At 41.8% G+C, this 25,305-nt stretch overlaps 1 long non-coding RNA gene across 1 annotated transcript in view; it reads left to right on the top strand.

Moving 5' to 3' along the window:
- The window catches only part of LOC126175274 (uncharacterized), a 438,323-nt gene that overhangs the window by 412,553 nt on the left and 465 nt on the right, over positions 1–25,305 (top strand). The window lies entirely within an intron of this gene.

Below are 25,305 nucleotides of genomic sequence, written 5' to 3'. Positions count from 1 at the left end.
CTCATCGTTCATAAACTCCTTGGATTTTTTACCTCCGGGGTACCTGAAAAGCGTTGTGTATCTGCATATCAGTCCGTGATATACAGACTCGTCAACAGTATGTTCACGACACCAGTGACGCTATTTGGAGAGAGGCCGGAGCGTGCGAGAAAGTGCAGCAATCCATGATGCGACGTGTAAACAGCTGCAATTCATCCCATGGAGGCCACTTTGAACATCTGTTGTGACACGAATGCGATGTAGTTCTGTACTGTGTTCCAGGACGATTTGTTATCGTTGCACGCATACCGTTCATTTCCGGACAGGTCGTCATATGACCTTTTTTCCTCCATTTCCAGTCAGAAATCCGCCCCTGTCGGTTTTATTAATTTTCACCCTGTATAACAACTCCTACAGCACATGTCTTATGGTAATTTTTAAATAATGTATATATTACTAACAATGAAACAGATCCTTGTTTATTTCCTGTCGTCGTCACAAAAATATTAAATGTCTATTGGATGATGAAAACAAAATATTTTCCTTACACGAAGCACATCTGATAAAAGAAAAATTACTGCATTCAGGCGCTTCAAAGAATATTTAGCACTGAAGGATGTGCAGATGAGGTCTTGTAAGATCCAGGATGATGAGCTGAAATCAGTCTGCAAATTTAAATACCTGGGGTCGTACATACAGAGGGATGGAGCACTGGAAAGCGAGATACAACACCGAATAAATTGCGGTTGGTACAACTGGAGAAAAATGAGTGGAGTGTTGTGTGACAAGAAGGTGAGCATTGGGTTGAAAGGTTCAAATGGTTCAAATGGCTCTGAGCACTATGCGACTTAACTTCTGAGGTCATCAGTCGCCTAGAACTTAGAACTAATTAAACTTAACTAACCCAAGGACATCACACACATCCATGCCCGAGGCAGGATTCGAACCTGCGACCGTAGCGGTCGCACGGATCCAGACTGTAGCGCCTAGAACCGCACGGCCACTCCGGCCGGCTGGGTTGAAAGGGAAAGTGTACAAGCCGGTGGTAAGGCCTGCTATGATATACGGGGCAAAGACATGGCCAATCACAGTAGCCCAGGAAAGGAAGATGGAAGTGGCGGAAATGAGGATGCTGTGGTGAATGTGTGGGGTAACAAGGAAGGACAGGATTAGAAATGAATTTCTTAGAGGAGCTGTGAAAGTGGGACCCATGGGGAAAAAGATACAAGAGAGCAGACTAAGGTGGGTACCGACACTTGCAGAGAAAAGGGGAAGAGTATATCGGAAACAGAGTTGAAGATATAAAGATTGAAGGAGCAAGAAGGAGAGGAAGACCGAAGATGAGGTGGAAGGATAAGATATCCTGGGACCTAAGGGAGAAAGGATGGAAGAAGGAAGAGGCAATGGATAGAGAACTATGGAGGAGAAGGATCCAGAAGAGCAACGCCGACCCTACGTGACGTGGGACAAGGCGACGATAAAGAAGAAGAAGAAGGAGGAGGCGCTTCAGACTAATTCCTGGTTTTATTTAGACAGAACATGGATGGAGTAAGACGTGATTGTGGTCGTTATTCTTCTGCTTACCAGGCATATTTGAATTCGTAAGACATGGAGATACAAACTAACAATTCACAAATGACTAAAGTTTAAAAATACTCTTCCGTTGATGAATCTGAAATCACAAAGAGCTATCTGAAATTTTATACTCTGATAATTTCTAAAAAATGCTTTACACTGTCGAAAAATGTCTTTATTGAGACAGGTGGAACCGACTTATGTTACAGTCTATCCATTCATTGCCTTCCTTTAAAGAGAGAGATGTTTGTTATGTCCATGCCAAATGTCCAACAAAAGCAAAGCAAGCACGGTACGGAGATTGCCCGATGCAATACTGAAAATTATTCTCTTCCATTATTCCAGTTGTTGCTTCATTGATTACAAGTTTTTTTTGCAACTAAACAGTCCTTTTGAAATTTATGGCCCTAATTTGCCTTGAGGTTCCTGAAGACAGATATAAAGTTGCAGAAACAATAATCATGATACTTGTCACTGGCATTGTTGCATATGGATGTTCATAGCATTCGTCAACTGCACAAGCAACTCTTTCTTCGTTCGAAATGAAAGAATGCGGCTTGCACACAGTTCTTGCACAATACCGGGTTGCCTTTATGCACAGCAGTTTAGGGGATAACAAGAAGCTTCGTCTTCACATCAGCTACGAATTTCTCTATAATATTACCTGCTAATAACATTCCCCCTTCACGTTTACCTGAAGTAAACTTCGTTATTTTGCCACTTTCTTTTCCGTATACTTTGCCGAATCTGTTTAACCAGGCTGAAGAAGCCTGAAAATCAGTAATCTTCATCTCAGTAGCGATTCAGAGGGCCCAGTCTTGTAAATATCCCTCGGTGATGGCACACTGACTCCCACAAGCATTTCTAGATCTTTCGAATAGTTTTTGTTTCACACTTTTGCAAGTTTCAGTTTGGCTCCTATTTCGAACTTCGTGTAGATCTTTCTTCCACTTGTACAGTTCGTGTTCAGATTTTACAAAACAAAAAAACAAAACCGACTTTGCACGCTGCTAAACTTTAAGCCTTTTCTGGCTCGTTCGTTCAACCAAGATATTTATAGTCTTTTTCTTTGTCACAGAGCTTTTACTGTGCATGTTTTCTTTGGGCTAGAACGAACTGTAATTTTGTTCTGGACTTTAATTAACACAATAACCAATTTTCAAACCATAACTCATGGAATCGTCAGAGTTATTACCAGTTTTTTCTTCCACAATTTCTAATGAAATGTCAATATCATTCGAATGTATGTCCAAGAAATTAACTAATAAATAACACGACGTAAGTCTTCAGAGGAAATAGGTGATTTCAGTTGTATACCACGATCTTCTTATTTCATCTTTGTAAGGCTGAAAACATTGACTAGGTTCCACTTAACTGTGAAACTCGGAAAGCTGTACCAAGGCAGATACAATTAGCAAGCATATGCGAGCAAAATACATGGAAAATTAATTGAGTTTTATCTCCAGCGTTAACCTCTGGCAATATTGTAAAGGATACTGTTAATTATTATGGAAATTAAATTAATTACAAGTTCGAACGAATAGTATTTGTGAACAGTTGCGTCAGACAAACTGTCAGTGAAAACTATGAAATTCACTTTCAAATTACGATTGCTTTGTGCTCTGTTATCTGTTTACCAATTGGTCATCACCCAAGGATATGCATGTTGCGCATGCACTGTCTGCTACAGCTATACGTAGGGCTGTGCTTTTTTTCCAGCCACCTGGCGAGTTATGAACTTGGCAATTTTAACATTTTTGTAATGCTTACTGTGTCTTAGCAGCTAAAATTTTAACATTATGTTTCTTTCTGGGTATTCTTCCTGTATAAAAAATCTCAGGGCGCGTTTCGACGTGTCGGGTTGGACCGTTCGTTCTACATCTACGTCTATGCCTGGCAGAGGGTTCATCGAACCACTTTCACAATTCTCTATTATTTCAATCTCGTACAGCGCGCGGAAAGAACTACCATCTTCCCGTACGAACTCTGATTTCCCTTATTTTATTAGTATGATCGTTTCTCCCTATGTAGGTCGGCTTCAACAAAAGATTTTCGCATTCGCAGGAGAAAGTTGATGACTGGAATTTCGTGAGCAGACTGCTCCGCAACGAAATACGCCTTTGTTTTAATGATGTCCATCCCAAATCCTGTATCATTTCAGTGACGCTCACTCCCCTGTTTCGTGATAATACGAAACGTGCTGCCCTTCTTTGAACTTTTTCGATGTACTCCGTCAATCCTATCTGGTAAGGATCCCACACCGCGCAGCAGTATTCTAAAAGAGGACGGACAAGCGTATTGTAGCCGGTCTACTTATAATTAGATCTGTTACATTTTCTAAGTGTCCTGCCAATAAAACGATGACTTTCGTTTGCCTTCCCCACAACATTTTCTGTGTGTTTCTTCCAATTTAAGTTGTTCGGAATTCTAATTCCAAGATATTTAATTGAATTTATAGCCTCTAGATTTGACTGATTTATGGTGTAATCGAAGTTTAACGGATTCCTTTTAGCACTCATGTGAATGACCTCACACTTTTCGTTATTCAGGGTCAACTGCCAATTTTCGCACCATACAGATGTCTTTCCTAAATCGTTTTGCAATTTGTTTTGATCTTCTAATGACTTTACTAGTCGATAAACGACAGCGTCATCTGCAAACAATCTAATACGGTTGCTCAGATTGTCTCCCAAATCGTTTATGTAGATAAGGAACAGCAGAGGGCCTATGACACTACCTTGGGGAACACCAGAAATCACTTCTGTTTTACTCGATGACTTTCCGTCAATTAGTGCGAACTGTGACCTCTCTGACAGGAAATCATGAATCCAGTCACATAACTGAGACGATATACCATAACCATGCAATTTCACTGCAAGCCGCTTGTGTGGTACAGTATCGAAAGCCTTCCGGAAATATAGAAATACGAAATCGATCTGAAATCCCTTGTCAATAGCACTCAGCACTGCATGCGCGTAAAGAGTTAATTGTGTTTCACAAAAACGATGTTTTCTAAATCCATGTTGACTGTGTCAGTAATGTTGCAAGGCTTATTTGTAGTCTTGAAAGCATGTTTAATTTTTTACGGAGAGAGGGTGCTGGCCTCCCGTCCAACCTGCGGTGTTACCCTCACAGCTTACAGGACTGCTGGCTTTTCTTTCAACAGTAGATCACATCTTCAGTCTCCGGCAGCTCACTGAGAAACTGGGTGAATATGGTAAAGATTTGCTTATTTTATTCGTTGATTTTAAGAAGGCCTATGATTGCATGCATCGCAAGAGCCTGTTCAACTGTTTAAGGGAGTTTGGCATAGCAGAGAAACTCATCAATCTGATAAAGATCTGTCTGAACGAAACACGTGCAAAGGTGAAGATGGGAAATCGCGTAACTGAGGAGTTTGAAATTGTGACAGGACTCAGGCAAGGAGATGGGTTGTCCCCTATCCTGTTCAACTTTGCCCTCGAGAAGATCGTACGCGAGACCTTCCAAGAGAACGAAGGGATTGAAATCGAAGGAAAGAGACTGGCATACTTAGCCTATGCAGACGACATCTGTTTACTCTCTAGGTCGGTAGAGGAGTTGGAGCAAATGACCAAAGCACTAAAGGAGGCTGCCAGCAAATTTGGGCTAAACATAAACGAAGCCAAGACAGAGTACGTTCAAGATTCGACTGTACAAAACCCGTTCTATATGTCTGTGAGACATGGAGTATCCGGAAACAGGACTTCAATAAGCTCCTTGTTTTTGAGAGAAAAGTGCTTCGGAAGATCTTCGGTCCGGTTCTGGATGCAGATACAGGGGAATGGAGGCTCAGATACAACCAAGAGCTTGAGGAACTATACCAGCAGCCCAACATAGCAGGAACTGTCAAAGCCAAACGAATGGAGTGGGCCGGCCATGTGGCCCGGATGGAGGATCAGAGATGGCCTCGGAAGCTCCTGGATTTCACACCTACAGGAAAGAGACCTCCAGGGAGACCCAAGAAGCGTTGGAGGGATGGACTCCATGAAGATTTAAACCAAGTGTCAATAGATGCGGGCGAATGGCGGATAGCAGCAATGGACAGAATACAGTGGAGGAGGAAATTTGTAGATGCGTGCGGTCCACTGGGCCTGATCACGTAGTAGTAGCAGTAGTAGTATGTTGACTGTGGGTCAATAGATAGTTTTCCCTGAAGTAATTCATAATGGTCGAACACAATATACGCTCCAAAATCATGCTGCATATCGACGTTAATGATATGGGCCTGTAATTTAGTGGATTCATCATATTACCTTTCTTGAATATTGGTGTGACCGGCGCAACTTTCCAGTCTTTGGGTAAGGATCTTCTAAGTGCTGCTCGTGGGGCAGGGATCCTTCCTCACTACCGAGGATGGAGTGTTTCTACGTTGCCTGTTGCAGAAGAACTGAATTCTTCTCACACTCCAGACTAACTCTCGCCCCTTTATCTGCACAACTTTCTGTGCACCAATAAGACGATTTTACTACACACTGGGCCGGCCGAAGTGGCCGTGCGGTTCTAGGCGCTGCAGTCTGGAACCGCAAGACCGCTACGGTCGCAGGTTCGAATCCTGCCTGCGGCATGGATGTGTGTGATGTCCTTAGGTTAGTTAGGTTTAAGTAGTTCTAAGTTCTAGGGGACTAATGACCTCAGAAGTTGAGTCCCATAGTGCCCAGAGCCATTTGAACCATTTTTGAACTACACACTGAGAAATGCCACGGTCATAAATAATCGAATAATTTCCGAGTTTGCAACGTTAACCTATGGAACAATTTTGCCTGACGTCCCCACTCTGCTGTCGAGTTGTCCCTCAAGCCAGTCCGCTGGTTTCACATTCTGGATTTTATGGAAACCAGCCTCAGCTCCTCTCTGCTGAACTATTACTGTTGACTAACATGGAGTGTCGTTTTAAAATTTCCAGTAAGTGGTCTCGCTGTCCCGTGTGTAGAACAGTGCCGCTACGATTCTCAAGGAACCACACGGGGCCTTCGGCCTCTCACTTCTAGGAAGGGCTTTTCCAACTTGAAAACAAACTTCTTTGGATCACACCCAGTGCGAAATACCGCTCTGAGACCAGTATGAGTTTAACAGCACGAGGTGCACAAGGCGGCGAACAATACCGCAGGATGAGCGGCCTAGCTGCCAGGCCGCACGGAACTGTTTGCTGCCTGCTGGTGGTTGCTCCTGAATATACAGGGTGGTGCACGAAATGTGTTACCATTTTGTTTTTGAATATAAACTTTATTGTCAGTACCATCTGAAAGGAACATATACTACAATGAAGAGCCGTCCATGGAGATTTGTTCTAACTGAGGACATGATTAATATGTCCACCATTTTGTTTCCTAACTTTCTTCAAACGAACACTGAAGTTAGTGATTACCCTACGGCACATGTCTTCCGTAATTTCACTGCATGCTTGAAGAATAAGTCTTCTGAGTTCCATTAAATCACGTGGACGTTTCGGGAAGATTTTTTTCTTTAGGTACCCCCAAAGAAAAAAGTCACATGGATTGAGGTCTGGACTATTGGGGGGGCCAATTTTGTCCGTCATTGAAGCGACCTGGAAACCTTAGTGAAATGATCCGCATGTCGAAACGCTCGTGTAAAAACTCCAACACAGTGTTTGGAGTATGTGGCCTTGCTCCATCCTGCATGAACCACTGCGTGTTGAAGGGCAAGGCAGTAGCAAGAAGTTGTGGAATGAAGCTATTGCGAAGCATGCTCAAATAACGCTCGCTGTTCAGTTTCTTCAAAGAAAAAGGGTCCAATAAGTCCGTGACTGGAAATTGCTGCCCACGCTGTAACCCTCGGAGCATAATGTTGTCGTTCATGAAGCACTTGTGGGTTTTCTGTGGCCCAAAAGCGTACATTTTGTTTGTTAACCACACCGTCTAAATGAAAATGCGCCTCGTCTGAAAACCAAACGTTGTTGAGAGTTTCTTCCCCATCCTCCGCCCACTGAGCAAACACTAGTCTCTGCTGCTTATGTTCTTCAGTGAGCTCCTGTTAGAACACTACCGTCTGCTACTGCTATACCATAACCTCGAAGCTGTAGGCAGTTTGCAAAACAGAATTATTTTGTTAGAGTAATTATGGTATAAAGCAACAGAGCAGTCTTACCCTCTGAGAGGAATTTTGTTATGTTGACCGGGTTGTACCTAACGGAGGTGGCTTATCGGAAGTGAAAGTCAGAATTACGTAATTATTCAAACAGTAACAAATAATCTTTTTGCCTATCTGCAGTGTTTAATGGATAAAGAAAACGGTCGCCAGCCTACTTAGGCAAGAGAATGAATAACATTCTTGCTCAAGAGAATAGCTATTAGTAACTTTAACCGATAAACACAACCTATACTTTACCACACGTGAGTGCAATGAACTCTTGACACCTGCATATGTTAACGTTAATGTTGGAACTAACCGCTAGAGCAGCACAAATTATTTGCAAAAATAACGAAACACACTATTACTTTCAGGGCTTATTCAAACTGAATGGTCTTTATAACATTACTATTAATATTCACTGCAGAATCACTAATTGGACATAGGTTCAGTACTATTGTTCAAACATTTCCCCAGCTGACATAAAATTGTAAATGCAGTTCACTGCAAATTTATGAACTGGTCACAGGTTAAATATCTCTCAACTAAATACTATTCTATTTAGAATGAAAGTTAGATGGAATTCACAAACAGGTTACTTCTCACTGTCTTTTGAATAAAGAAATTATTGTTTTCATAAATAGTGGTAAAGGTAACCTGTGGATCTTATTACACTATTAATATGCACTTTCAATACCCAAAAGAAACAAGTGCTTAGCAAGCATCCAACTTTCCACAACTGCAATTCACGACTTTTACTACAGTGAGACACAATGTTGACAAATTTACAAGAAACAGACTCACCTTTTAAAATCTACTACAGGCAGCAATGTGATCATTTACTAAGAAAAACTTTATAAGCCTCAGTCTTAAGAACTTTTCATTTTGAATCTGGCAACAACATATTAATAAGCAGTTTTAATAGGAAAATTATTTTCAGCAAGCATCATTTACTATAACTCACTCTCTTGCCACATTAGCATTAACTTTCTTTTTGTTATGTTCAAGAGGCATTAATTAGCAAACCACTGGGCTTTAATATTCTTTCAGTAAGGACACTCGGTAATCATAGTTCAAATGGAGAGGAACCTGAGAGGTGTTGTGATAGGGAAAAAATCAAGGTAGGTACATAAATTCAGTTATAAGTTACATTATATTTGTGCACACTAAATCGCCCAATAAGCTGATCCTTCACTGTACATTATTATAGTACTCCTTTACAGTGATTGCGCAATGTGGTGGCAACTGCATGTTGGTAGGTGGATTTGCAGGCAGAATTGCTGGACTCTGGCCCTTCTTGGTGGCGATGATGAATACCAATTCCAGAATCGTTCCAGCTATTTATCCATCCATCCGAGGCATTGGAAAGTAGCAGAAAAAGCCTCTCTCGGAACCAGCACAATATGCAACATTTACATGGCAGTGCACAGTTTGGTAGCTCGTCCCCAACTGACTCTTGGTTCCACCTTTTCTACTTAGGGCAGCCACAATTTGCGCGCGCTACACAGTTAAGTTTCCGAGGGGAACCACTACACCTTTTACATACAAACTAATTAAGAACCCTAAGTGAGGATCAGCAGTTTACATAACAGCAACCAAACACATTAAATAAAACGGAACATTTGCACATACTGACATTTCTACAAAAAACTATTCACACAGAAATTACAATTACATACAGTAAGTGTTGTTCCCTCCAAATGAGACAAAGAATTCAAATGACAGATATACTACATTGCATAGAATCAAATCATGACATCAAAGTTTTTACAAAGAAAGGAGTATACAATTTTATGTTATCGATTCAAACACATTTACAGATACTCAATGTTATAACACTAAACCAAAGCAAAAGGCAAAATAAATCCGTACAGCATTAGAGCTATGGTGTTACACTGTGCACAGGTCATCTTGTATGGGTACATATGGAGGTCACTTTTAAGAATGCGTTGAACGGAACGTCTGGATATTCCCAGTTGTACTGCTGCCTTTCTACACGATTTCCCGGGACTTCTCTGTACAGCAACTCGTACCGCTTCAATATTCTCCGGCGAACAAACAGGCTTAGGCTGAGGTCGCTTCGCTTCCAGTACTGTTCCTTCCTGTACAAATTTATCGTACAACCTGTGGATGGTCTTCTTGCAAGGAACCCATCGTGTGTTAAACTGTTGTCGAAAACGCCTCTGAGTCACAACAAGGCTTTTCGTTTCATGAAAAAGTAACACAATTGCCAATCGTTGCTGTGTCGTGAGTCTTCCATTGTCAGCCATTGCTGCTTACTAGTCTCCTAGCGGCAGTATCTAGAATTACACGTCATTTCGTAACTCATTTGTTTTTCCAAGTTCTGCTGATACCGCTGTAAAGATCCCAGCGGGATATCTAATGTGCGTCGTAAATTGTGAAAGAAACAATTGGTAACACATTTCGTGCGCCACCCTGCATAAGAGACTTAGTTTCACTGTTCACAAACGAGGTTGTCAGGCGGTGGCCCATCTGGGATTCAGTATTCACGAAAGTTACAGAAAAGTTTGCGTCCAACTACCATCAGAGTAAAGAAAGAGATGAAAGATATTACTTGACGACTTAATCTCAGCAGTCGGTGAAGGTCCCTTGCTATAAACACGAGCATTCGTCAACTAACATCAATCAAACTCGAACCAAATAAATTAAAAGTAAGACAAGAAAACACGAGATTGTCATTCCAGCAATGGACTGCCACATGTACTCGTAGTCGATATTTCTATGATATTTTCATTTATTCTTGAAGCATAAATCCTTGAGTCGTTAAAGACTCGAACTCCCATGTATAAAACAGCTTCAAACATCTGATTACTTTACTAATGAGCTAATCTGTAAAATATTTGACGTTAAGCACATAAGCTGAGAAAATGATTGGAGAAGGTTTAAAATCACTTTTCCAGTGTGTTGGAAGTTCTTAGATGCTCTCATTATCAAACACTGCATGAAAGTAGACTGGGTAATTTGCGTGTCATGAATTTTGCTGCCCCAAGACATATACACGGATTCTAACTGTAAATTTTTAAATTCGGTCAATAATTATATGAAATATTGAAAATTAAATGCAATGAATGTTTCTGTGAAAGACAAAAAAGGTCTCGCATAACTTTACGAACAGTGAAGGAAAATCTTTGTTTATCTTAGTGCACCAAACCAATAAAAAACCAGTAACGAGTACAAAACAAGGCTCCAAGAGGAAAGCTAGGAAATCTGAAAGAGCTATCTGAACATAGATTTGTAATGCACTGAGCTGACAAAAGTCATGGCATACTTCCTGATACGACGTCGGACCTCCTTCTGCCTGGCCTAATGAAGCAACTCGACGTGGAATGGACTCAACAAATCGATGGAAGTCCCCTGCAGAAATGTTGAGTCATGCTGCCTCCATAGCCGGCCACAACTGCGAAGTGTTGCCGGTGCATATTATGTGCACGAACTGATCACTCGAGTATGTCCCATAAATGTTCGATGGGTACCCAAATCATTCACTCGAATTGTCCAGAATGTTCTTCGAACCAATTCTAAATCTACATCCGTACTCCGCAAGCCACCTGACGGTGTGTGGCGGAGGGTACTTTGAGTACCTCTATCGGTTCTCCCTTCTATTCCAGTCTCGTATTGTTCGTGGAAAGAAGGATTGTCGGTATGCCTCTGTTTGGGCTCTAATCTCTCTGATTTTATCCTCATGGTCTCTTCGCGAGATATACGTAGGAAGAAGCAATATACTGCTTGACTCCTTGGTGAAGGTATGTTCTCGAAACTTCAACAAAAGCCCGTACCGAGCTACTGAGCGTCTCTCCTGCAAAGTCTTCCACTGGAGTTTATCTATCATCTCAGTAACGCTGTCGCGATTACTAAATGATCCTGTAACAAAGCGCGCTGCTCTCTGTTGGATCTTCTCTATCTCTTCTATCAACCCTATCTGGTACGGATCCCACACCGGTGAGCAGTATTCAAGCAGTGGGCGAACAAGTGTAATGTAACCTACTTCCTTTGTTTTCGGATTGCATTTCCTTAGGATTATTCGAATGAATCTCAGTCTGACATCTGCTTTACCGACGATCAACTTTATATGATCATTCCATTTTAAATCACTCCTAATGCCTACTCCCAGATAATTTATGGAATTAACTGCTTCCAGTTGCTGACCTGCTATATTGTAGCTAAATGATAAAGGATCTTTCTTTCTATGAAGTCGCAGCACATTACACTTGTCTACATTGAGATTCAATTGCCATTCCCTGCACCATGCGTCAATTCGTTGCAGATCCTCCTGCATTTCAGTACAATTTTCCACTGTTACATCCGCAAAAAGCCTCTGTGAACTTCCGATGTTATCCACAAGGTCATTTATGTATAGTGTGAATAGTAACGGTCCTACGACACTCCCCTGCGGCACACCTGAAATCACTCTTACTTCGGAAGACTTCTCTCCATTGAGAACGACATGCTGCGTTCTGTTATCTAGGAACTCTCCAAAACCAATCACACAGTTGGTCTGATAGTCCATATGCTCTTACTTTGTTCATTAAACGACTGTGGGGAACTGTATGGAACGCCTTGCGGAAGTCAAGAAACACGGCATCTCCCTGTGAACCCGTGTCTATGGCCCTCTGAGTCTCGTGGACGAGTAGCGCGAGCTGGGTCTCACACGACCGTCTTTTTCGAAACCCATGCTGATTCCTACAGAGTAGATTTCTAGTCTCCAGAAAAGTCATTATACTCGAACATAATACGTGTTCCAAAATTCTACAACTGATCGACGTTAGAGATATAGGTCTATAGTTCTGCACATCTGTTCGACGTCCCTTCTTGAAAACGGGGATGACCTGTGCCCTTTTTCAATCCTTTGGAACGCTACGCTCTTCTAGAGACCTACGGTACACCGCTGCAAGAAGGGGGGCAAGTTCCTTCGCGTACTCTGTGTAAAATCGAACTGGTATCCCATCAGGTCCAGAGGCCTTTCCTCTTTTGAGCGATTTTTATTGTTTCTCTATCCCTCTGTCGTCTATTTCATATCTACCATTTTGTCATCTGTGCGACAATCTGTGGCCCGGTGACATAGCACATTGTCATCCATAAAAATTCCGTCGTTTTTTGGTAACATGAAATCCATGAAAGGCTGCAAATCGTCTCCAAGTACCTGAACATAACCAGGACCCATTCTATGCCACGTAAACACAGGCATTATGGAGCCACTACAGTGACTCGTTGACAAGTTGGGTTCACGTCTTCGTGAGGTCTGCGCTACACCAGGGCTTTACCATCAACTCTTACCAACTGAAATCGGGACTCACCTGACCAGGCTACGGTCCAACCAATATGGTCACGAGCCCAGGAGAAGCGCTGCAGGCAAAATCGTGCTGTTAGCAACGGCATTCGTGTCGGTCGTCTGCTGACATAGTCCATTAACGTCAGATTTCGTCGCAGTGTCTGATATTTTCGTCGTACGTCCCACATTAATTTCTCCTGTTATTTTACGCAGAGTTGCCTGTCTGTTAGCACTGACAACTCTACGCAAGCGCCTTTGCTCTCGGTCACTAAGTAAAGGCCGTCGGTCGCTGCGTTGTCCGTGGTGAGAGTTAACGCCTGAAATTTTGTGTTCTCGGCACAGTCTTCACACTATGAATCTAGGAATATTGAATTCCGTAATGACTTCCGAAATGGATTGTCCCATGCGTTTAGGTCCAACTACCATTCCTCGTTCAAAGCGTGTTAATCCCCGTCGTGCGGCCATAATCGCGTCGGAAATCTTTTCACATGAATCCCCGAATACGAATGACAGTTCCGCCAATGCACTGGCCTTTCACACCTTGTGTACGCGATACTGCCGCCATCTGTGTATGGGCATATCGCTACCCCATTACTTTTGTCACCTCAGTGTAAATCTGAAACCGGTAATGGTCTTATTTAAATAACCTTTTTAAGCTATACTTATGACTAGTTGCCTTGCCAATTATAAACCTTATAACTGTACTACAGCCGCGCTCTTCAATAAGTCAGCTATAGAAAAAACAGTGTTGCAATAACTGGTTTGATACTTGTACTGGCAACTCGACGTGAACTCTCTAGATGAATTAACAATCATCAGCCCTCGTGCGTGCGTGCGTCTGTGTGTCTAGGACAAGCTACTCCCGTACCGTGATTTTTGAAACTGTCTCAAACTGAATATTTCATAATTTCTGGCTTGCACTCTAGTCGACATTATTTCCTCTTGCACTATTTCAGATGTTATCCTTATCTCGCCATTACAAAGGGAAACGGTAACTGAGGCTCTTGATGGAATATCCTCAGAGGAAGTATCGTATGAGGAAATATTGGTGTCTTGGGTATACACCCAAAAATTATGGAATGTTCAGTCCACCAGGAAAACTTAACAATCGCAATGAGGAAGAAGTTGCTTGCTCTAAACAAAAAAGTTTTTTTTGTCGGTTTCCTGCTTTGAGAAGGGCATGGTCAATGTTCTCTGCAAAGCAGTGGGTATTGTGCTTATTGACTATCTGGGAAACAATCAGAGACGAACCTACTCGGCGAATATGTGTGTCTGTTTTGCGCGGGAAGTGAAGGCACTACAGAACAATAACAAAAGTTTGTAGGAAATAATTCGACTGTCAAGACAAAGAATCAGAGCTAGTCAATCAGCTGTACAGATACACATAAAAAGAACTTTGAGGAACACTAGAGGAGAGTTTCAATAATTTGAAACTTCAACAAACACTTCACTGCTTCTGAGGCATTTCATTGTGTCCGTAGAGCTTGCACAAGAGTTTGCTTGTGTAGGTAAGCGATGAGTGCCAGTGAGAGATACAGCCAATTGCCACCTAAGTCAGTTCAACACGACCGCCGGCTTATGTCGGCACCAATCACCCCTGTTTCTAAAATTCTGAGACCATCCTCAGTTCACACGGGCGGGTGGCGCAAGTGGTGAAGGCTGGTAGCCCCAGTCGTGCGGTGCAAGCAGAGCTCAGAAAATTTGCAGTATCGCACCCGGAGTTGCTCGTGGTCCTTTGATTTCGAGCGGAGGGGAGGGTCTCAACCAGGGGCTCCGTCAGTTCTGTGACGGTGTTGGCTGCAGATTCCTGGAGTTCCGTTATCGGGTGGGGATTTGTAGGATTCTCCTCGATAGGTCAAGGGTGCAGTACACACAGGAAGCGGCTACTCGGGTAGAGGAGTACTTGTGGAGTGCACATGATGAATTTTAGAGAATGAATCCTTAAACGTATTCCATGTTCGTGTATAATAAATTTCCTTGAGACAGAGAAAACTTCTGTCCCCAAATCACGGGTTTAGAAACTATTGCTCATACGAAACTCAGACAGCAAACAATGGATGAAGGGCAACAGGCTGATCGCATATTCCTAGATTTCCGGAAAACATTTGGCACGATTTCCCACTGCAGACTGTTAACGAAGGTCCGTGTATGCGGATTAGATTCCCAGGTATGTGAGTGACTCTGAGGCTACTTAAGTAACAGAACCCAGTACACATCCGAGATGACGTGCGTTCATCAGAGATAAGGATATCGTCAGGAGTGTCCCAGGGAAGTATGACAGGACTGCTCCTATTTTCTATGTACATAAATGATCTGGCAGATAGCGTGAACAGCAGTCTGCAGCTGTTTGCTGATGATTCTGTGGTGCACGGGAAAGTGTCGAAGATAAGTGACCGCAGGAGGATACAAGATGGATTTGACAAAATTTCTAGTTAGTGTGATGAAAGGAAGCTAGCTTTAAATGTAGAAAAATATAATTTAATGCAGATTGGTAGGAAAAGCAATCCTGTAGTGTTCGAATACAGTATTAGTGGTGTGCTGCTTGACACTGTCGCATTAATTAAATATCTATGTGTAGCGCTGCAAACTGATACGAAACAGAATGAGTACGTAAAGGCAGTAGTTTGGAAGGCAATTGGTGGACTTCGGTTTATTGGGAAAAATTCAGGGAAATGTAACTCATTTGTGTGTAGAACACCAGTGCGATGCATTATTGAGTACTTGTCGAGTGTTTGTGATTCCCAGCAGCTCGGAGGCATAGAAGCAATTCAGACTGATAGATTTGTTTCCTGTAAGTTCGATCAACACGTGAGTGTTACTGTGATGGTTCGTGAAGTCGAATGGGCATATTTGGAGGGATGAGTACGTATTTTTTCGTGAAACACTGTCGGAAAAATTTAGAGAACAGGCATTTGCAGCTGACTGTAGAACACTTCTACTGCCGTCACGTACGGACTGCGAAGACATGATAAAGAAAATTAGGGCTCGTGCGGAGGCACATAGACTGTTGTTTTTTTGTCGCTCATGCACCATACGTTGGCTTGCGCAGTATGTATATAGATTTAGAGTTGCAATTCCCTTTGAGAGAAAGAATGCCCATCAGAGTGCACTTTACAGTTCGCGCTTACTGTTGTTACCTGGAGTCATGGCCTGGGGAGTCATCATATCTGACTTCACGTCACGGCTGGTAACGACGTGCAGAACTCTGATGTCACAACAGCACATCACAGACATTGTGTGTCTTTATGTGTTACCTCACATGCGACAGTATCGTGCTGCCAGTTTTCAACAGGGCAATGCTCATCTACAAATAGCAGGCGTCCTTAGAAATCGTCTGCATGTTGGTAAGGTACTCCCATGACCAACAACGCCCCCACATCAGTCCCCAATAGAACACGTGTGGGACCTGCTCTGACCTCAATTCCACTTCACTATTACTATCGAGTATGCGTTATAAAAGCTGTGGGTCATCTTGCCCCAGGAAAGCATGATAATAAATATAAAATTCAAATAAATAAAAGTAAAAACACGCTCTGATTAGAGATTCGAACCTACAGCCTCGGGATTACAAGACAGAAACGTTAGGCATACTGCTACAAACTGCTGGGTTCAGAAGTTCGTTAACTGAGTTCGGAAATCTTCAAATTAGATTCTTCGAGTGTTGTTGAGAAGTGCATCGTACTCCTTTGGGAAATTGATGTCTGCGACCTGATCTTTGAATCCTATGAAGAAAGTCGAACAGGGCCAAACTGTAAGGTCTTCTTGTTCAAGGGAACACTATCTAAAATGCAGCAACAATGACCGTTAGAGACCTTTTCTTAATATAATGAACATTTTTTGTTATCTTAATCGTAGTGATGGAAAGATATTAATGGTTTGTAATTATGTTTTGTAAAAGGTAACTAGATTAACTAGCTGTGGTCCACGACAGAACATTTTTATAAAAATAAAACAATTGCAATGTGTTCTATTTACATTTTCTGCAGATAGTATACCTAATGTTTCAGTATCATAGAACTACAGATGCTGCACTTACTTGCTGTTACCTTACAAGTAATAAATGTAAGGTATTTAATTCGTTTCACCACGCAGAGCCTTAACGTAGTTAAATCAGTCACTACATAATTGGTAGTAGATGTAGAATAAAATTTCTGACTACTACAGCACTACGAAATCATCTCTAGCTGGTAGGATCGATAGAAACAGCTTTCTCTTTTTGAAGTGCTGTTGAAGTAAGTACCAATGTTTCTAGAAGGACAAGTCCTGATCACTCTTTATCAAAATCTACAGAAATAGTCCCATAAGCCACTGTACAGGGCATGGCGAAGAGCATATAATATCAACATTATCAGTTTTCAGTCCTAATCCCATCGCGTATTCAGTGGAGGAGACTGTCTATATGCCTTTGTAGGCACCCTAATCTCTCTCATCTTTTTCTCGTAATCCCTACGCGGGATGTGTATTCTTCTTGTTCTTGTTCCTCCGTCTTATCCTGTTTTTCGTACGGGGGTCGCCATCGTTATGTGGATTGAAGCAAATGTTAGCGGTAATTGGTGGCCGGATGGCCTTCCTGATGCCACGGAGAGGAATCAGTGCGTCCGACCTATTTGCGTCTAGAGTAATTCGAAGTTCAAGTGTGAGAAAGTTTTCTAAATATTTGTCTAGCGTGGGACGTGCGTACCAGCCTGGTATTTACGTATCTGGATGTGGCAAACCGTTTGAAGCTCAAGTCCAGGCTGGTCGGGTCGCCAGCCATCGTCGTTCTATCCGGGGCAAGCTCGTCTCCCCGTATCCCGGAAGCGGCGCTTTTAACGTGCTCGGACATCCCGACGGATACGCAAGACATACATTGGTGGCAGCATAACCGTCGCACAGTCACCTTCAAACACAGCTTCTCTAAATTTACCCAACAGGCTCTCGCGAAAACAATGTCGCCTCTTTTTCTTTTTTTTTTCTTTATTGAGTTTCGATTCCCCCCGAAGGGGGCGGGCTGGCAGCAGCTTAGTACGCCGCTCTTCAGCCTACAGAATTTTGTTTCAAAAAGATGAAGATAACAAATAATAAAAGCAGGCGATCAAAACGGTGATTTTAATGGTAAAACGGTGGAAAATTGTGGAACTTAAAACATAGAACAAAGGGTTGATGATGCTAATAAAATACATACGAAGCAGACAGATAGAAGAATAGACAGACAATTAAAAAAAAAACACGGCGACAGTCTGGTTTCTGTTCGCAGGAGATATAAAATTTACACCCAGCAACAGCATGGTTTCTGTTCGCAACAATTTGGAAAGACCAACAATACTGAACATTCACTTGAACACTGCACAAAAAATTGGCACAAATACGATATATCACAGCCGAGGGCAGATGGGGGGAACGTGGACAGATGATGGGAAAGGAAAGGGGAGGAAGGAGAGGAAAAAACGAATGGGGGGAGGGGGGAAAGGAACCGATGGAGGACGAGGACTCATAAGAGGGGGGCGGGTGCTGGGCAGACGCGACAGGGAGTGGGGAAAGACAGAGGAGGGGTATATAATAGGACTCGGGGGGGGGGGGGGGAAGGGGAGGCAGAGAGGTTAGGTTGGGAGAAAACAGGATGGAAGGGGGGGGGAAGAGGGAGCCCGGGGAAAGGACAGAGGAAAAGAGGGGGCGTGAGGATCAGAGTTGATAGGAGGGATATGTGGCGTCACTGCCAGACACCACACTTGCTAGGTGGTAGCCTTTAAATCGGCCGCGGTCCGCCAGTATACGTCGGACCCGCGTGTCGCCACTGTCAGTGATTGCAGACCGAGCGCCGCCACACGGCAGGTCTAGTGAGACGTCCTAGCACTCGTCCCAGTTGGACAGCCGACTTTGCTAGCGAAGCTACACTGACAAATACGCTCTCATTTGCCGGGACGATAGTTAGCATAGCCTTCAGCTACATCAATTGCTACGACTTAGCAAGGCGCCATTACCAGTTTATATTGAGATTATAAAGCCTGTACCGTCAGATCGATGTTCACCAATTATGGAATAAAGTTACGTATTACTTCAACTACGTACTTTATTTGCTACTAGCAAGTCCCTTAACTGTTCCAGACCTCACGCCAGTCTGCGTGAGCTTAACGCGTGCTATTCGGCTACAAGTCATAGTGGATTGGCTGTCGGGTCAGTCCACTACAGGATAAATGGAGGGACAGAGGGCATCATCCAGGAGGGGGAGTTGACGGAAGCCACCTTGGGAAAAGAGATGAAGGGTGTAGAGATGGAGGGTAGGGGGGACACAACAGTAAAGTCGTGGGAGAGTGCGTGGATTGAAGAGGAGAGGAGCAACCAGGGGGTGAGGGGGATCGAGGTGGTGGGAGGTGTAGAGGATGCAGATAGCTCACCTCTCTTCCAGGGACTCTAATAGAAGTTTCCTGAGCTTTTCTGTTACACTTTCGTATGGGCTATACCAGCCTGTTACGATGCTAGCGGCACGTCTTTGAGTTTTATGATACGGACTTCAAAGACTGGAATAACACTAATAGGTCACACTAGGGTCTTGCATATGATTACCTTTACAGATGCATTGCATTTTCTCTGAATGCTTCCTACTAATTCAAAGGCTCGTTTGAGCATTGCCAGAGGGCTACTACGAAGCGCCAGAAAACACGTGCTACTGCTCATGCGCAGCTACAATGGTACGTGGTACGGATCCCGTGCTCGGTGTTTGCTCTGTTCAAATGCTTTCCCTCGCATTTCTGTTTGGTATTTAGTGCGTACTGGGACATCATATGACCATGAGCAGCAATGTGGCATATTGTTCAGGGGGGACGTACGGAGTTGTTATACTTAGGGCAACTGGCAACTGTTTCATCATATCCTATCCAGATAAAGGATGCAATAAGGAAGCATTTCTTGGCACAATATTCATTTCAAAACTAAACTTTACAGCACAAAGTACCCCAGTATTTTGCTGTGTGGTGACTTTAACACAAAATTGTTTTTTCGTACTCTGCAATACAGTTATGCATCATTTCCAGTCAGGTTTAAATCTACAAAGCGCTGCAAAAATCTAGTAAGAAAGAATACATTTCTTGCAAAAAATAAACAGTTACTCGTATACACCAGAACTAAGGACAATAAGTTATTTCATCACGATTTCAAACTGTATAAACAATTAACAAGGTTATCTATGAAGCCAAGAAACTGTACAACTCGCAGTTTGTATTCTGCTCTAGGAATATATAAAAAGCGACATGGGCAATTACTACAATTTACCAAAGAATGGCATTCTGTAAATCTAAGACGAAAGCAAACAAATTAACGTCAAACCTAGAGGATGTACGAGACTAGTGTTGAACCATGTCTTGTGAACGCAAAACATGGTGTTTTACGGAAGGCTCATTTGTTTCAAAAGGACCATATTTGAAGTAAAACATTGTAGTCAGTACTACTGATCAAATTTGCCTGTTCATTGTTATTCCTCTTTAAGTGAATATTTACGTGTCTTCGTACACACATAGCATTAAGAGAGCTTACAGTATGTCATTAAATAAACGGGACAGCAGAGAATACTCCAAGCCCGTCGTAATTTCGTAAACCTTACTAAAATGCGTAATTCAGCTCAAATAGAGCATTCTTATGTCCAGATTTACACTGAAAGTACCTGGTATTAAACTTTTCACTGTGGTATTCGTGGTGACAATTATCTTAGAGTACCGGTAACATATTATCTCATGTTTGGCGTAATGCCGTACGTACAAGAAAATGAAAATGTACACTAGAAACTGAGCGAACAGTTGAAACTAGTCGATAGTATGAAATGAAACACTTAGTTTCAAGTAAATTGCATGCCTCTGCGGAAAACAATAGTTTATTTTGACTGTTTAAGAAGTCGAATTTCCTTAGAAAACAACAAAAATAACTTCTTGTACTGCAACACGGTTAATGCTTGATTTGCTAATAACGTGGAAACAAAATAAAATCAGTAAAGTGAAACTGGTAACATATTAGTTTAGTCTTCTGTGATTATGTAAACGTATTTTAATTCACAACCGGTCGCTGTGGCCGAGTGGTTCTAGGCGCTTCAGTCCGGAACTGCGCAGCTGCTACGGTCGCAGGTTCGAATCCGGCCTCGGGCGTAGATGTGTGTGATGTCCTTAGGTAAGTTAGGTTTAAGTAGTTCTAAGTCTAGGGGACTGATGACCTCAAATGTTAAGTCCCATAGTGCTTAGAGCCATTTGAACCATTTAATTCACTTGATAGATCCAGTTACCCAAATCCGCTTTTTTATTATTATTATTTGGCGGGATAGAAAAACAGCAAAGTCACGAAACGTAAACACGAGTCGCGTGGAGATTACCCCTTCTCCCCCCTCGCATACGCGAATCTCGCAGTTTGGGAGTGCCAGAAAAATTTTTCCGGGGCATGCCGTTGCGACTTAGTGATTAAAACACGTCGTGTTTTCACAGTATTAAATATCACATGAACATAAAATGGTGCTCGTTTGGTTTATTACTATTTTAACAGTTGCAATTTTATATATTTGAAACTTAAATCTAATTCGGAAAAGGAACTGACAAAATTAAGAATTTATGTATTAAGGATATAGGAAAAACGAAATAGAGGAAAGAATTTAGATTTATAGAATGCCACCGCAGATTCTTTCCAAGAGGGAGTACTTCAGAAGTATAATAAACCTCTCGCTCTTGGGCGGCTACCGACCTATCTACTACTACTCGCAGACGATGACGAGGGCCTCAGCAGTCCTTTGAGCGTCTCGTCCTCAGACTGTGTGATACTACGTCTAGGTTGGGTTCAACATTTCGTTTACTTTACACGGCAGCATGTGCTGTCTTCTATTTCAACATTTGTCTAATATTAATCTCAATGTACACTTGTTTTTATGTCATTCCGGTGAACATCCCTAATCGCTTTTAGTTATGATCCTATGAATAGTTTTTATAATGCTTAAGGGAAGTCTCTCTAACAAAGGAACCGCTTTTGACAAAGCTTAGGTATCCGAGTAATGAGGGAATTAGTATATTTCATCAAAATATACAAGGTATTAGAGATAAAGTTAGTGAACTGCTTATAGATGTTGACTATGAAATTATTGGTATATCTGAACACTTCTTAAATAAGGAGATAATTCAGAGGCTTCCTTGACCAGGATACAGGTTGGCTGGCAGCTTTTCGAGGAGCTCTTTGCGGTGTGGGGGAGTAGCCATGTATATGAAAAACGGCATCCCATTTGAGTCAATTGATGTTTCAAAGTACTGCACTGAAAAGGTGTTTGAATGTTGTGCAGGTGTGGTTAAATTTAACGGAGCTAAACTTCTAACTGTTGTTATTTATAGATCCCCAGACTCCGATTTCAGAACATTTTTGCTAAAGCTAGAGGAGGTTCTTGGTTCACTTTATAGGAAATACAAAAAGTTAATGTGGTGACTTCAATATTAATTGTATAAGTGATTGTGCAAGGAAGAGGATGCTGGTAGACCTCCTTAATTCATATAATCTTATGCAAACCGTATTATTTCCAACGGGAGTGCAAGGGAACAGTAGAACAACCATAGACAACATTTTTGTTCATTCCTCATTACTAGAAGGGCATTCTGTTAGCAAAAACATGAATGGCCTTCCAGATCATGATGCGCAAATTTTAACTCTAAAAGATTTTTGTGCTGCAACACGTGTTAAATATAGTCATCAGCTGTTTAGGAAAGCTAATCCAGTTGCTGTAGAGACCTTTGTAAACCTTATCAAGGAACAAGAGTGCAAGATGTTTATAGCGCTGATACAGTAGACGATAAATCTAATGTTTTTCTCAAGACTTTTCTCGTGCTCTTTGAAAGTTGCTTTCCGTTAGAACGTTCAAAACAGGGTACTAGCACAAACAGGCAGCCTGGGTGGCTGACTAGAGGGATAAGAATATCTTGTAGAACAAAGTGGCAATTATATCAAAAGGTTAGAAACAGTCAAAATCTAAATGCAGCAGCCCATTACAAACAGTATGGTAAGGTGCTTAAAAATGTTATTAGGAAGGCAAAAAGTATGTGGTATGCAGATAGAATAGCTAAGTCTCAGGATAAAATTAAAACCATATGGTCGTCGTAAAGGAAGTGGCTGGTCTGCAGAGACAGGTCGAGGATATAGAATCAGTGCGTAGTGGGAATGTCCGTGTTACTGATAAGTCGCTTATATGTACAGTATTTAATAGTCACTTTCTGAATATAGCAGGTGAACTAAATAGAAACCTAGTCCCAACAGGGAGTCATATAGCGCTCTTAGAAAAAAGTGTTCCGAGACTGTTACCTGAAATGCTCCTCCATGATACTGACAAGAGGGAGATTGAGTTAATAATTAAATCACTAAAGACCAAGAACTCTCATGGATATGACGGGGTATCTAGCAGAATACTTAAGTATCGTTCTATGTATGTTGGCCCAGTACTTAGCCATATCTGTAACTTTTCCTTTAGGAGTGGTCGGTTTCCTGACTCTCGGTAGTGAAGCCACTTTATAAAAAGGGAGACATTGATAATGTTGACAATTTTAGACCTATTTCTATGCCATCGGTGTTTGCTAAAGTTATCGAGAAGGCTGTATATACAAGGTTACTGGAGCATTTAAATTCACGTAATTTGCTGTCAAATGTTCAGTTTGGTTTTAGAAATGGTTTAACAACTGAAAATGCTATATTCTCTTTTCTCTGTGAGGTTTTGGAAAGATTAAATAAAAGGTTGCGAATGCTAGGCGTTTTCTTTGGTTTAACGAAGGCTTTTGACTGTGTTGACCACAAAATATTACTGCAGGAGTTGGACCATTATGGAGTAAGGGGAGTAGCTTACAATTGGTTCGCCTCTTACTTTAAGAACAGAACGCAGAAGGTAATTCTCCGCAATATTGAGAGTGGTAGTGATGTTCAGTCCCAATGGGGCACTGTTAAGTGGGGCGTTCCCCAAGGGTTGGTGCTAGGGCCACTGCTGTTTCTTATTTATATAAATGATATGCCTTCTAATATTACAGGTGATTCAAAAATATTTCTGTTTGCTGATGATACCAGCTTGATAGTGAAGGATCTTGTACGTAATATTGAAACAGTATCAAATAATGTAGTTCATGAAATAAGTTCGTGGCTTGTGGAAAATAATTTGATGCTAAATCACAGTAAGACTCAGTTTTTACAGTTTCTAACTCACAATTCAACAAGAACAGATATTTTGATCAGACAGAATGGGCATATTATAAGCGAGACGGAACAGTTCAAGTTCCTAGGCGTTCGGATAGATAGTAAGCTGTTGTGGAAAGCCCATGTCCAGGATCTTGTTCAGAAACTAAATGCCGCTTTATTTACCATTAGAACAGTATCTGAAATAAGTGACACTTCAACACGAAAAGTAGTCTACTTCGCATATTTTCATACGCTTATGTCGTATGGTATTATTTTTTGGGGTAATTCTTCTGATTCAAAAAGGGTATTTTTGGCTCAAAAACGGGCTGTTCGAGCTATATGTGGTGTAAGTTCGAGAACCTCTTGTCGACCCCTGTTCAATAATCAGGGAATTCTGACATTGCCCTCACAGTATATATTTTCTTTAATGTCGTTTGTAGTTATCAATATTAGCCTATTCCCAAGAGTTAGCAGCTTTCACTCAGTTAATACTAGGCAGAAATCCAATCTGCATGTGGAATGCACTTCCTTGACTCTTGTGCAGAAAGGAGTGCAATATTCTGCTGCATCCATTTTCAATAAGCTACCACAAGAACTCAAAAATCTTAGCAGTAGCCCAAACTCTTTTAAGTCTAAACTGAAGTGTTTCCTCATGGCTCACTCCTTCTATTCTGTCGAGGAGCTCCTGGAAGAGCTAAAAAATTAAGCAAATTCCAGTGTTATATTGTTGATTTTCTTTATTTAAACTTACGACTTGTCACCTGAATATGTTTTTTTATATATATTTCATTTTATCTGTTTCTAATATCGTGTTATAATTTCATGTATTGACTCGTTCCATCACCCTGGAGACTTCTCCTTAATTTGGTCCCACGGAACAATAAATAAATAAATAAAAATAAAGAAGTGTACGTGTTTTTACGATCTGTACCGTGTGTGTATGATATGTTGCCTCGTATAATGAAGTGATCAATATTGATCCATGCCTAGTGCTACAGGATCCATCTGCGTTAATAGCTAGCAATTCCGGTGTATCACCTAGCCTATATCAGTGCTTTCGATTTAGTCCTTATTCGATGTTATTACATCTTCGCCTGTGCTGCTGTCTGCTGATCTGCTACCACAACTACTTGTCTCTCTCTCTCAACAGTCGTGTCTGTGGAGTCAGTCGTCTCCTGTGCTCGTTGCTACCTGAGCTCTCGTCGCTG

Source organism: Schistocerca cancellata, chromosome 3 (assembly GCF_023864275.1).
Source record: "Schistocerca cancellata isolate TAMUIC-IGC-003103 chromosome 3, iqSchCanc2.1, whole genome shotgun sequence".
Classification (NCBI taxonomy): Eukaryota; Metazoa; Arthropoda; class Insecta; order Orthoptera; family Acrididae; genus Schistocerca; species Schistocerca cancellata.
Note: the sequence above shows the minus strand (reverse complement) of the source record. Positions and strands in the feature narration are given on the sequence as shown.